This window comes from Globicephala melas, chromosome 4 (genome assembly GCF_963455315.2).
Source record: "Globicephala melas chromosome 4, mGloMel1.2, whole genome shotgun sequence".
NCBI classification, from domain to species: Eukaryota; Metazoa; Chordata; class Mammalia; order Artiodactyla; family Delphinidae; genus Globicephala; species Globicephala melas.
In genome coordinates this window covers 81,936,346-81,951,518 of record NC_083317.1, presented here as the reverse complement: position 1 = coordinate 81,951,518, position 15,173 = coordinate 81,936,346, and the positions used below count along the sequence as shown (strand labels likewise).

At 43.6% G+C, this 15,173-nt stretch overlaps 1 protein-coding gene across 1 annotated transcript in view; it reads right to left on the bottom strand.

The window, feature by feature from the left end:
- Positions 1–15,173, bottom strand: part of C4H3orf70 (chromosome 4 C3orf70 homolog) — a 104,488-nt gene that overhangs the window by 5,379 nt on the left and 83,936 nt on the right. The gene's annotated exons all lie outside the window — the stretch shown is intronic.

Genomic DNA, 15,173 nt, shown 5'->3' with positions numbered 1-15,173 from the left:
CCTGGTCACCCTCAGTGGCCAGGGTCAGGTGCAGGGTGTGAAATGATCTCTTTCAAGACCCAAAGCTCATCAGTGGCCAAAGCAGGAGATGTTCTCCCTGACACCAATTCCACAAGCACAACCTCAGCCAAGCACAGGCACAGGCAGATGCGGGGGGGGTGACCTGCCAGATGTTTCTAGAAAACCAAGAAGCTTATCCCCAAACCTTCCCTCTGCCTAGGTGTTTCTCACAGAGTTTGTGTGGAAGTGAAACCTAACTGGATCTGCTCCTCCCGCATCTCTTTGCTCATTCTCTTTTGCTTCACTCAACAGTTAACAAAGCCTCCCCTGTACCAAGTGCTAAGAAGACAGATGGAGATGACAATTGCCCAGTCTGTAAGCCTAAAATGATTTAAAAATAGAAATCTGGAAAAAAAAAAAAACCAACAACGACCACAAGTCCCAGAGACAGAAGCCACAAATGTAGGCACCATCTTGGGTTTATTCCTAACGTAGCTGATTTATCAATCAGTCCATACAGTATCTTCTGCACATATTTATGACACTGTTTTTTAACCTCAATGCTATTGCCATTTCAGATCAGATAATCCTTTGTTGAGGGGCTGTCCTATGCACTAGCATCCTTGGCCTCTACCCACTAGATGCCAGTAGCACCTCCTCCCCAGGCTGACAATCAAAACATCTCCAGGGCTTCCCTGGTGGCGCAGTGGTTGAGAGTCCACCTGCCAATGCAGGGGACACGGGTTGGTGCCCCGGTCCGGGAAGATCCCACATGCCGCGGAGCGGCTGGGCCCGTGAGCCATGGCCGCTGAGCCTGCGCGTCTGGAGCCTGTGCTCCGCAACGGGAGAGGCCGCAACAGTGAGAGGCCCGCGTACTGAAAAAAAAAAACCCAAAAAAACCCAAAAACCAAAACAAAACATCTCCAGATGTTGTCACATATACCTGGAGGCAAAATCGCCCTCGCTGAGAACCACTGATTTATGACCTCCTCATGAGCATCTCTTTGCAGGCAAATCACCCACTGTGCTCTGCTCCCATCTGTTTTAGTTCTTAGATCGAAAATTCTAGGATAGGGATCACATTTGTAAGGAAAACTACCTTATATTTTTTAAATAAGTTCATTAAGCATGGACGAATAGCAATTTTAGATCAGAAATGTGAACAGCAAACTGTGCCACAGATAGTGCAACATTTGATCTATTAAGATCAATCAAGCCTGCCTGTATTTTTTACCTCTGTTTCTTGACTCCTGTACAAAAAAGTAGGCTTAGATGCCACAATTTCTTTGTAACTAAATTACTCTAAAAATACACTCAGCTTCATTCTGGAGTGAGGGAATTCCCCTGGCAGTCCAGCGTTAGAATTCCGCACTCTCATTGCCAAGGGCCCGGGTTCAATCCCTGGTCTGGGAACTAAGATCCCACATGCCACGCGGCACGGCTAAAAAAAAAAATCATTCTGGAGTAAAACTGTTAAGCCTTTGGGGTCCCAGGTCTGCTTCCAAGCCTGGACATATTTCACACAAACCTTACGGTCTAACAAAAATACAAGCAAGAACTGTCATGCCTGCCTGGGAAATTGTTTAAAATATATTGGGCTGGCCAAAAAGTTCGTTCAGTTTTAAGTAAAAATAAAAGACATTTTTCATTTTCACAAAGAACTTCATTGAACAACATATTCACTAACCGATCTGACTTTTTGGCCAACCCAATACCAGGTATCTTCAATTCTGTTATCTGTAAAGGAAGGGATTACTCCTTGTCAGGCAAAGTTCAAGTCAGGCAAGTTCTAACAGCTTGGTAGGAACTCTGAATCCAAGCAGAGGGGCAAAAAAGGCAGACTTTCAAGCCTCCCCTCTGGTCTGTCAGCCCCAGGATTAGAGAAAGATGAGTGTGGGCAGAGGACAGAAAAGGGACTGGGAGAATTTAGGGGACTCTACTCCCTTCTGTCCACAGAGTGGTGAACAAAACATCTGGAACGGAGGTTTGGTCTTTTCTTGGGTGGTAGACTGGTGGTTACTGGGTTCAGAGGCTATGGATGGCAGGCACTCATGAAATGCTTGTCGCAGATGCTGATTAAGCTCATTCTGGCCCAAGTAACCTATGGTTTAGTTACCCACTGGTCACCGCATAAGAGGTTCCTGAGACCCAGAGGGCTCAGCGCTTTATCTAGTCCAAAGGTGGAGAGGATCCTGCAGCCTGACTTTGGGCCTTCTCTGACCAGCCTCTCCTACTCTCACCTAAGCCCCCTTGCTGCACCCACCCCCTTACCCGCCTTTGTGCTTCTTCAAAATTTGCTTTTTCTCTTCTTCTCAGTTGTTCTACCTCTTACTTTCCTCTCTCCTCCAAAGCACCATTTTTATTTCTTGAAGTGTGGTAAAAGTAAGAGAAATGCAGCTTGGAGAGAAAGGTATGTTGCATTCCAGATTACATTTTCTTCTACCAGTTACACCTATTAAACATGCTATTCAGAGCTGGAGTGACAGCCTGTTATCTGGTGATACTGAGATACAGATGCAAAGAGGAAGGCAGGGAAGAGAAAAGTAATAAAGATGGCCAGATGAGAAACAGAGTTGAGTAAACATCTTTTAAATATCAATGATTATATAATACTATATTGTTTGATTTGCTCATAAACATATAAATTATAAAACAAACATATCAAGGATTTAGTTTTGTAAAGAGTCCAGAGGGGGTACTTCCCTGGGGGTGCAGTGGTTAAGAATCCGCCTGCCAATGCAGGGGACATGGGTTCGAGCCCTGGTCCGGGAAGATCCCACATGCCACGGAGCAACTAAGCCCATGCACCACAACTACTGAGCCCACGCTCTAGAGCCTGCACTCTAGAGCCTGCAAACCACAACTACTGAGCCCACGTGCCACAACTACCGAAGCCTGCGCGCCTAGATCCCGTGCTCTGCAACAAGAGAAGCCACCGCAATGAGAAGCTGGCACACCGCAACAAAGAGTAGCCCCCGCTCGTTGCAACTAGAGAAAGCCTGCGCGCAGCAACAAAGACCCAACGCAGCCAAAAATAAATAAATAAATTTAAAATAAATAAAAAATGTGGTGTTTGTCTAGGTTTCCCCACTGTAAAGTTAGTATTTTTCTCTCTATAATATTAAGTATCTTGTGAAGAGATATTTTGAGAGTATGCAAATACCCTGTTTCTCATCATACCACCATCTACTAATTTTAGCATGCACAGGTGGATGTGGCCTGCAACAATCACTACTGTGGTATTTGCCAAATAGTGATTTTCTATTTACATCATTCCTTCTATATTTATTAATTAGAATTCTATCTAAGCAGGAGATGCTCCTTCTCCCTCATTTATTTATGTATTCAATTATTTACTGATAGAAGCATGGACTCATATTTATTTTATTCTAGGGATTGTAATCCTTTACTACCGTTATTTATTTTGTTGCTCAAATTGTCCCAGACTTAGCTCTTGGGAGCGCCTTTAAGTTACCCCTGTGTCATTTCAACATGCCCCATATTTTTGTGACGACTTCCTCACGTTCTGGCGTCATAAGAAGTTACTGGCTTATCCTGTACTTCCCCTGCCCCAGTCCAGGAATCAGCCATTTCTCCAAGGAGCCCTAGCTCCTTTCTTACAAACTTACACATTCTTAAGCTTATTCTCAAAATACTCCTGTGAAGCAGAATCTTAGTTTGCTAATGACTCATTCAGCCACTCACAAAATTCATCCATACGAAAGTGAAGACTACACCTCATTACACTACTTAACACCCATTTTAAAAAATAATATAAAAACTAAAAATAAACTTCGTAAACGCATTACTTTATATGGAATCTTTTTCAAGGGAGCTCAAATCACATTCTCAATAATGAAACTGACTAATCACAATAGGTTTTTGTGATCACTAAGTGAAAAATAAATTTCATATATTCATGTTTCTTTTCAGGAAAGCTGGTTCAACACTACAGGTATTTCTCAACTAAAGGCCAATCAAAACCACTAAATAAGTAACTTAAACTATTCTTTTAAAGTCTTGGTTCATAATTTTTCTGACTGTTCTTCCCCAATGGTGTTTAGCAACAATATGTAGTACATACTGTTTTATTGTTTTTGTTTTTTAACATCTTTATTGGAGTATAATTGCTTTACAATGTTGTGTTAGTTTCTGCTGTATAACAAAGTGAATCAGCTATACTGTATACATATATCCCCATATCCCCTCCCTCTTGCATCTCCCTCCCACCCTCCCTATCCCACCCCTCTAGGTGTTCACAAAGCACCGAGCTGATCTCCCTGTGCTATGTGGCTGCTTCCCACTAGCTATCAATTTTACATTTGGTAGTGTGTATATGTCCATGCCACTCTCTCACTTTGTCCCAGCTTACCCTTCCCCCTCCCCGTGTCCTCAAGTCCATTCTCTAGTAGGTCTGCACAGACCTACATACTGTTTTCACCATGCCTCAATGAGACACTAAAAAAGATTTATGTTTTCATCCTGGTGGAAAGAAGGAAGGGATAGAGGGAGAGAGGGGAGAGTTAATTACTTTCTCAAGCTCATGTAGTAAGGCAGAGGTCAGTTCTAGAGCCCAAGCCCTGTGACAGCCTATGTTCTTTCTTCATGAGAATACTCATTACTTAATTAATAAGATTTATCTAATGCTCTTGTTAGTTTACACTGTCATTCTCTGCCATTAACTTCAGCTAATATTCCAATCGGTAGCACAGTTGTACATATATAGTAGATACATTCCCTAGTAGGAGTTTCTTTCTTTTGGTTGTAGAGCACAAAGGGAAGGCAGGTGGGGACAAACGTAGAAAATGATTTATGTGGCCCCTTAAGCTATTGCATGCACTTTGTTAAACTAGTTTTTAGGATCAGTTGTGCATTTTGATTTTTAAAAAAGATCCTCTGGAGGGGAATGAGCTTTTTGCTTTTACAGATAGTTTTATGACTGTTAAATGTGTGTCCGCTTGACACATGAACTACACTGCTCTCAGGGAATGCAAAGTTATTTTAAAATTAGCCTAAGCAAAATATAATTAAAAAGGTAAATCTACTGAAGAAAACTGAGTGGCCTAAGGGAAACTGCATGCACAGTTCAGTTCTTTGATTTTATATACTGAATCACAAGTATGCTTATTTTAGTCCCAAGGGCATTCATTATATTGAAAATAATATTAAATATTCTTATTCAGCTATTTCTGCAATGTACATTATTTACTTAGTTGAGTAGCATATCACAAACTAAAAGCAAAAGAACCTAACATTTATTATAACCAATATTTTTTGTGGCCTTACCCTCTACCACCCTGCTCCACTGGCAGTAATATACCAATATTTTTGTACTTCAATCTATGAGAACAATAAAGTTCATACATTGCTCAATATATTGAAGTCCCCAATCAGAAATTTATGCAAGATGCTAATTTCTTCATTTTTCAAATCGTGTAACCTTTAGTGAGGAGGAACATATTAATGTAAAGCAAAACCCCAGTGAGACAGAGCACCAGAGCATGGTTTATTTACTCAGTTAACAAATATTTATTGACTATTTACCATGTTTATACTACTAAATCAGATGCTGTGGGGAAATAAAAAGTACAATGTGTAGTCATGCTTCAAGGGGCTTCCAGTCAAACTGCAGGGAGAAGATAAAAAATAAAAATAAAACACCAGTTGAGCAAAACTGTAAATATACAAGGGCATTCACCAAGCAGCGGAATAGGATTCCAGGCTTCACTGAAGGACTGTACCTGGCTGTTAAAAGACACACACCTGTGGAGTAGCAATCGGAACTGCTCCAGGCCAGTTCCAGAGCCAGAATGTGTCAGCAGGCATGTGGGGTTCACAGAGTCGACCAAGACAGCAAAGGAGGATAAAGTTTGTGAGGAAGACAGAGGCTGGATGGGGCTTAGAATGCAAGGCCAAAGTGTTCGTGTTTTGCTAACAATGGGGACCAGTGCAGATTACTGAGGAGGCAAGTAATAACAATAAAAGAGGGATTTCAGAGAATTTAGTCTGGTAAAGATGTGCAGAGGGACTGGAAAGAGAAGAGATGGGGGTTAAGGGGAGGCTATTACAGGGTTTCAAGCATGACATTCTGACCTGACGCAAGTCACCTGGCTCAGTAGAGGAAGGAACACCAGAGACATTCCTAGGAAGGTGGCAGATCCTGGGGGTTCAGGGCAAGGACTGAGGCTACGTACTGGCTGTCCAACCTTTATCAAATGAACAGTCCCACGCTTTCCATTTCCTCAGGGTAGAGTGGTCAGTGCACTCTATCTTTTAAAGCACTGACTCAGTGCCTGGCACATTGTATAATTCTATTATTGGTGTTGCTTATAGAAGACAGGAGCTGCCTGCAGGTCTCCAAGCCCCTCTATAGAGGCTTCCCAGCTTTGCCTTTCTACTCACTTCCATTTCTATCTGCTCCTCTCATGGGATGGGCACAGATAAAGCTGGTCTAAAGCACAAATCAGACTTCGACAATCAAGCTTCCACCATCTTCCAGTTGGTTTTACGCTCAGATCTGGAGTTAAGTCAAACTGGTAAGAGGGGGAATGGAGGAGGTGGAGGAAGTACCACGGAACAGCCTGTGCAGGGCAGGAGCCCTCACCAACAGACCTCTACAGTCTGCACTGCTCTGGGCCACAATTTTGACACCCTGAAGTAGGGCAGCCAGTACAGTGAGGCCTGCCTTAAAAATAACATTTCTAAAAGTGCCATAAACCAACGAGAGAGAGAAGCTGTTCACCATATTTACCAAGTTAGAGTAGCCAATGTGAAGAGAGACATGATGAAGCCTCTATCCTTTTTTAAACCATGTTTATTCCTACCTGAAGCCAAGTCTTCTGGTTTGAGGGACAGATACATGTAAAAAAAAAAAAAATTGTGTATTTTAATAAGTAACTACCACTGAAAAAAATTGTGTATTTTAATAAGTAACTACCACTGTAAAGAGAAGTGTAAAATGCATCCCTCTTACGACCCAATTTGAGTCACACAAACATCTGTAAGCATCACAAGAAGAAAGAGAAGTATTAAGTTGTGGGGTATACACTATATAAGGTACAGGAGCCCAGAAAAAGTGAGGGCTGGAAGGGCTAAGAAGAGGCTCCCAAGAAACGGATATAAACTTAAGAAGGGCTAGGACCTGGACAAAAGAAAGTAAAGTGGCAGGCTTTGTGCAAAATCCAGAGGCGGAAGTAGTGTGGGCTGTCTCAGGGGCAGTGGGGTAAACAGCCTTACTGGAACAGAGGGTCTCCTGCCACAAAACCAGTCTCATCACAGATAATCTAGAAAGAGAGCAAAACCCTTCCCTTGCCTAAGGAGACTGGATACCATAAGAGCCACTCTGCTGAATAAACTGGCACAATGGAACTTGTAGACACAGACAATTCCAGTTGGGAAAGAGCCCCTTGTAGGGCCAGAGAGTTCGGAGACAGCCAATAGGTAAGTCTGGCTAAAACAGGCCATAGTAAAAAATGAAAAAAAAAAAAAAAAGGCAGAGAATGAGAACTCTCTTAGGCTTTCCAGTTCCTTTTAGGGGGCCAAATAAGGGTCTCATGGAGCGAATATCTCCACCTCTTTATCCTTAATCTCAGAAGTCCTACTTATCCACCGGGAGCTGTTCTGTAGAGTTGGTTTTAATACAGTAATTGGTTAAAAAAGGGATGGCTGAGGGAGTCTTCTAAGGATGGCTGACTGAGGATGAGATGAAGCATGAAAAACCGTATGTTCAGAAAGAAGAGGAGGGCTGCTGACAGAGCACACAGAGACTCAACCACTGTGTATTAAGTATCTGCACTTTGCAGTACAGGAAAACACTGGGAGAGAAGCCTGATGGAGGGAAAGAGGAATAAGTGAAAAGTGGCTGATTATGGATCACCGCAAGGGAAGGAAAGCTGTATGAGTGCCACCCCTTTTTTGTCTGAAGATGGATGACGATGATGATAGTCATTACCTTTGATTTCTTTATAAGAAGCCTTGACCTTATTGGCATTTTATTAAACCATCTCAGCCTCCTACCTTCCTCTGCAAAAATCAATAGTGGATGGGCTGAGTTACCAGACTAGCCAACAGATTTCTAAAACTTCAATTAGAAAAAATTTGAGAACAAAGAAACTCCCTATGGGAGGCAGCACAAGTGGAGATGGAGAACATGAAGACTCTGGCGCAGTTTTCTGCCATTCCACTAACACACAGCTGTGTAGTTCTACAGATCCCAAATAAGTTATTAGCAGCCATTAATCCAATGGACAGATAATCATGACAGTCTAAAACTAAGGGAAGTAGTACAAGACATCTGTCACATTCATCTATTGATCTGGGAATAAAAAGTTCAGAAAATTCCCAAGAAAAGGATGCTAACCAGTCAACCTGATCTAAGAAAATTAAGATCTTAAACCATCTGTGCTTTTCACAGGGGCTCAGCAGATACTTACTGAAATAAAACAATACATTTTTTTTGTTAAAGGTTATTTTTGTAAGGAACATGTCTGTGTTTAGTCAAGAACCTCATTTTTAAATTTATACAAACCAGTATGGCATTCTGGAGCTTTATTTGTTTATTAATCAGTCACAACAATAATAAAACACATTCTAAGTATCAATGAGATATAATTTAAAATCAAATTATTTATATACAAAAATTTATATTTCCCAATGGAATGAAAGAAAATATATTCACCATGTTATTTCTTTAATCAGTTGTTATAATTACCTCTCATTTCTCTTGGACCTGTGATTAGGCCAGCCAACTTTAAAATCAGTGCCACTGGGGAAACCCAGAGTTAGGGGTAAGAACTTACAAATGTACTACTTACAGCTAAATAGCATCTCTACTTAACTATTCACTTAACTACTCTTGAATGGGGACAAGGAGGCTCAGATGATGGCACCAAAACTCAACTTGGAGATCTGTTCTTAGACAACCTCTCTTCATCATAATAGCTGGGTTGTGAAATATATGGAGAAAGTCACTTCGCAGCTGACACTAAGCAGTAAAGAGGAAAAAGGGGCCCAGGTTATTACGAGATTATAAATGTGCTAGTATCAACTAATGCCTCTCAACTCCAAATTTTCTTTTCAATATATGTTCAGCCACAGTGAACAGAATCCCTTTAAACATTTTTCTTCTACACTGAGCAAGATGCTAAATTTCTCAGTAGAGAGCACTAGAGGGACACTACAGGAGGAAGGGGCTCTCATGTTTGCTGCACACAGGCTGGGGTGGGGGGGAATGAAATCTGCTGGAGGTCTGCCCCAGCCGTGAACCCAGAATGTACGGTTCCTTGGCAACCTTGTGGTTTTGGCCTGGCCTGGTGATAGCCTTCCCATGGCCTTCTCCACGTGCAAACCAGCGTTCTGAAGGCCTTCTGCCTACATCATTCCCTCCTGCCTATCCAAGCCTATGCCACCTTTGCATACCCACACCCTTAACTGCTCATTGCCCATGCCTTCCTGGCACTCCAAAGGGCTGCTTCCTGCTTGCCCAGCAAATTCAAAACAGTACAGCCTGGGCAAAGAGGCAAGGTTCTCTGCTATTCTGTAGGCTGAACTATACTTTCTCCAACAAGTTTTGAACCCCAGTCTTGGGGAGGCGGAATTCCTTGCACCTTTGTCCTTCCTGGGTATATATACTCCCTCAGCTCAAAGGAAATACACAGAGTTTCCTTATATCCTTTGGTCACTTATTTCTTAGAGTTTTACAATTCTTTCTCTTTCTTTTTTCTCTTTCTTCTTTTTTTTTCTTTCTTTCCTTTCTTTCTCTCTCTCTCCCTCTCTCTCTCTTGCCTTTCTTTCTCTCTTTCTTTCTTTCTTTTCTCTCTCTCTCTCTCTCCCTCCCTCCCTCTCTCTCTCTTTCTTTCTTTCTGTTTTTATTTATTTTCCCTGCATTGGGTCTTTGTTGCTGCAAACGGGCTTTCTCTAGTTGCGGCGAGCAGGGACTACTCTTCGTTGCAGTGTGAGGGTTTCTCATTGCAGTAGCTTCTCTTGTTGCAGAGCACACGCTCTAGGAACGCGGGCTTCCGTAGTTGCAGCACACAGGCTTAGCAGTTGTGGCTCGTGGGTTCCAGAGCGCAGGCTCAGTAATTGTGGCGCACAGGCTAAGCTGCTCTGTGGCATGTGGGATCTTCCCAGAACAGGGCTCAAAACTGTGTCCCCTGCATTGGCAGGTGGATTCTTAACCACTGCACCACCAGGAAAGTCCAACAATTCCTTATATTAAACTTCCCCTGTGTAATCTACTACATGGTTTCCATCTACTGATTGGATGTAAATTGATTCAATGACCAAAGTCAAAGTGTGGGATTTCCTGTAGAACAGGGGTCCCCAACCCCCGGGCCATGGGGGGAATCAGGCCACACAGCAGGAGGTGAGCGGCTGGCGAGCAAGCGAAGCTTCATCTGCCGCTCCTCATGGTTCGCGTTACTGCCTGAACCTTCCCTCCCACCCCCGTCCATGGAAAAACAGTCTTCCACGAAACCGGTCCCTGATGCCAAAAAGGTTGGGGACCGCTGCTGTAGGTGGTACTGCCTGATCTGTCTACTGAGAATGCTTTAATATAAGTATAGTATTAAAAAATTAAGTAGTTTATATATTTGGAGCCTAGACTAAGACATTAAATCTTATGTATTAAAATATTAATCCTTTAGATGTTTAAAACTGGACAAACTGACAATTAAGTTTAATATTAACAGAGAACAATTTTAGAAGAATGCATTCTAAAACTTATTTTTAAAAGAATATTGTTCGAGGGAGACCTTCAAGATGGCAGAGGAGTAAGACGTGGAGATCACCTTCCTCCCCACAAATGAATCAAAAATACATCAACATGTGTAACGACTCCTACAGAACGCCTACCAACACTGGCAGAAGACCTCAGACTTCCCAAAAGGCAAGAAACTCCCCACGTACCTGGGTAGGGCAAAAGAAAAAAGAAAAATCAGAGACAAAAGAGTAGGGAGGAGACCTGCTCCTCTGGGAGGGAGCTGTGAAGGAGGAAAAGTTTCCACACACTAGGAAGCCCCTTCACTGGCAGAGACAGGGGTGGCAGCGGGGAAGCTCTGGAGCCACAGAGCAGAGCCCAGCAACAGGGGTGCAGACGGCAAAGCAGAGAGATTCCCACATAGAGGATGGGTGCCGACAGCACTCACCAGCCTGAGAGGCTTGTCTGCTCACCCACTGGGACGGGTGGGGGTTCGGAGCTGAGGCTGGGGCTTTGGAGGTCAGACACCAGGGAAAGGACTGGGGTTGGCTGCATGAACACAGCCTGAAGGGGGCTAATGCACCACAGCTAGCCAGGAGGGAGTCCAGGGAAAAGTCTGGACCTGCCTAAGAGGCAAGAGACCATTGTTTTGGGGTACGTGAGGAGAGGGGATTCAGAGCACCACCTAAACAAGCTCCAGAGACGGGCGCGAGCCATGCCTATCAGCTCAGACCCCAGAGACAGGCGTGAAATGCTAAGGGTGCTGCTGCAGCCACCATGAACCCTGTATGCAAGCACAGGTGACTACCTACACACCCCTCCCGGGAGCCTGTGCAGCCTGCCACTGTCAGGGTCCCAAGATCCAGGGACAACTTCCCGGGAGAACACACAGCACGCCTCAGGCTGTTGCAATGTCATGCCAGCCTCTGCCACTGCAGGCTCACCCCGCATTCCAATTATGACTACCGTACCCCTGCCTCTCCCCGGCCTGAGTGAGCCAGACCCCCTAATCAGCCGTTGCTTTAACCCCATCCTGTCTGGGCGGGGCACAGATGCCTGAGGGCGACCTACACGCAGAGGTGGGGCTAAAACCAAAGCTGAACCCCAGGAGCTGTGCAAAAGAAGAGAAAGGGAAATCTCTCCCAGCAGCCGCAGGAGCAGCAGATTAAATCCCCGCAATCAACTTGATGTACCCTGCATCTGTGGAATACCTGAATAGACAACGAATCTTCCCAAAATTGAGGTGGTGGACTTTGCGAGCAACTGTAGACTTGGGGTTTGCTTTCTGCATCTGATTTGTTTCTGATAATTATCTTAGTTTACTTTTTAGTGCTTGCTATCATTAGTGGATTCGTTTTTCTTTTTTTTTTTTTTTTTCCTTCAGTACGCGGGCCTCTCACTACTGTGGCCTCTCCCGTTGTGGAGCACAGGCTCCGGACGCACAGGCTCAGCAGCCATGGCTCACGGGCCCAGCTGCTCTGTGCAATGTGGGATCTTCCCGGACTGGGGCACGAACCCATGTCCCCCGCATCGGCAGGTGGACTCTCAACCACTGCGCCACCAGGGAAGCCCCTTTTTTAAATTTTTTACAATTTTTTTATTTTTTCTCTTTTCGTGATTGTGTATGTTTCTTTGTGTGATTTTGTCTGCTTAAGATTTGCTTTTACCATTTGTCCTAGGGTTTTGACTGTTCATTTTTCTTTCTTGCTTTCTTTTCCTTGTTGTTTGTTTGCTTGTTTTCTTTTTATGGTGTGTGTGTGTTTATGTTTCTTTGTGTGATTTCTGTCTGTTTAGTCTTGCTTTTACCATTTGGTTTGGGGTCCTATCTGTTCGTTTTTTTGTTTTGTTGGGTTTTTTTCTTACTTTTCTTCCAAGCCGTATGGCTTGCAGGGTCTTGGTGCTCTGGCCGGGTGTCAAGCCTGAGCCTCTGAGGTCGCAGAGCCGAGTCCAGGACATTGGTCCACCAGAGACCTCCCAGCCCCACATAATATCAATCGGTGAGAGCTCTTCCAGAGATCTCCGTCTCAATGCTAAGACCCAGCTCCACCCAGCGGCCAGCAAGCTCCAGGGTTGGACGCCCCATGCCAAACAACTAGCAAGACAGGAACACAACCCCACCCATTAGCAGAGAGGCTGCCTAAAGTATTACTAAGTTCCCAGACACCCCAAAACACACCACCAGATGCAGCCCTGCCCACCAGAAGGACAAGATCCATGGCCACCCCCCCAGAACACAGGCACCAGTCTCCTCCACAAGAAAGCCTACAAAAGCCACTGAACCAACCTCATCCACTAGAGGCAGACACCAAAAACAACGGGAAATACAAACCTGCAGCCTGCAAAAAGGAGACCCCAAACACAGTAAGTTATACAAAATGAGAAGACAGAGAAATATGCAGCAGATTAAGGAGCAAGGTAAAAACCCACCAGACCAAACAAATGAACAGGAAATAGTCTACCTGAAAAAGAACTCAGAGCAATGACAGTAAAGATGATCCAAAATCTTGGAAACAGAATGGAGAAAATACAAGAAATGTTTATCAAAGACCTACAAGAACTAAAGAACAAACAAACAATGATGAACATCAGAATAAATGAAATTAAAAGTTCTCTAGAAGGAGTCAATAGCAGAACAACTGAGGCAGAAGAATGGATAAGTGACCTGGAGGATAAAATACTGGAAATAACTGTCACAGAGCAGAATAAAGAAAAAAGAATGAAAAGAATTGAGGATGGTCTCAGAGACCTCGGGGACAACATTAAATGCACCAACATTCAAATAATAGGGGTCCCAGAAGAAGAAGAGAAAGAGAAAGGAGCTGAAAAATATTTGAAGAGATTATAAGTTGAAAACTTCCCTAATATGGGAAAGGAAATAGTCAATCAAGTCCAGGAAGCGCAGAGAGTCCCACACAGGATAAACCCAAGGAGAAACATGGCAAGACACATAGTAATCGAACTATCAAAAATTAAATACAAAGAAAAAATATTAAAAGCAGCAAGGGAAAAGCAACAGATAACATACAACAGAATCTCCATAAGTTTAACAGCTGATCTTTCAGCAGAAACTGCAAGCCAGAAGGGAGTGGCATGGTATACTTAAAGTGATGAAAGGGAAAAACCTACAACCAAGATTACCCAGCAAGGATCTCATTCAGATGTGATGGAGAAATTAAAACCTTTTCAGAAAAGCAAAAGTTAAGAGAATTCAGCACCACCAAACCAGCTTTACAACAAATGCTAAAGGAACACAAGAGAAGGAAAAGACCTACAAAAACAAACCCAAAACAATTCAGAAAATGGTAATAGGAACATACATACTGATAACTACCTTAAACATAAATGGATTAAATGCTCCAACCAAAAGACACCAACTGGCTGAACGGATACAAAAATAAGACACATATATACGCTGTCTACAAGAGACCCACTTCAGACCTAGGGACACATACAGACTGCAAGAGAGGGAATGGAAGAAGATATGCCATGCAAATGGAAATCAAAAGAAAGCTAGAGTAGCAATACTCATAACAGACAAAATAGACTTTAAAACAAAGACTATTACAAGAGACAAAGAAGGACTCTACATAATGATCTATGGTTCAATCCAAGAAAAAGATATAACAATTGTAAATATTTATGCATCCAGGCTACCCTGGTGGTACTGTGGTTAAGAATCTGCCTGCCAATGCAGGAGACACGGGTTCAACACCTGGTCAGGGAAGATCCCACATGCCAGGAAGCAACTAAGCCCATGCAAGACAACTACTGAGCCTGCACTCTAGAGCTCGCAAGCCACAACTACTGAGCCCACGTGCCACAACTACTGAAGCCTTTGAGCCTAGAGCCCATGCTCTGCAATAAGAGAAACCACCACAAAGAGAAGCCAGCTCACCGCAATGTAGAGTAGGCCCCACGTGCCGCAATTAAGGAAAGGCCCACGTGCAGCAACAAAGACCCAGTGCAGCCATAAATAAATAAATAAATAATTTTTAAAAATCTTTATGCACCCAACATAGCAGCACCTCAATACATAAGACAAATGCTAACAGCCATGAAAGGGGAAATCAACAGTAACACAATAATAGTAGGGGACTTTAACACCCCACTTTCACCAATGGACAGATCATCCAAAATGAAAATAAACAAGGACGGACTTCCCTCATGGTGCAGTGGTTGAGAATCCATCTGCCAATGCAGGGGACACCTGTTCGAGCATGAGCCGGGAAGATCCCACATGCTGTGGAGCAACTAAGCCTGTGCGCCACAACTACTGAGCCTGTGCTCTAGAGCCTGCGAGCCAAAACTACTGAGCGCATGTGCCGCAACTACCGAAACCCACGAGCCTAGAGCCCATGCTCCGCAACAAGAGAAGCCACAGCAATGAGAAGCCCATGCACCGCAACGAAGAGTAGCCCCCATTCACTGCCACTAGAGAAAACCAGTGCACAGCAACAAAGACCCAATGCAGCCATAA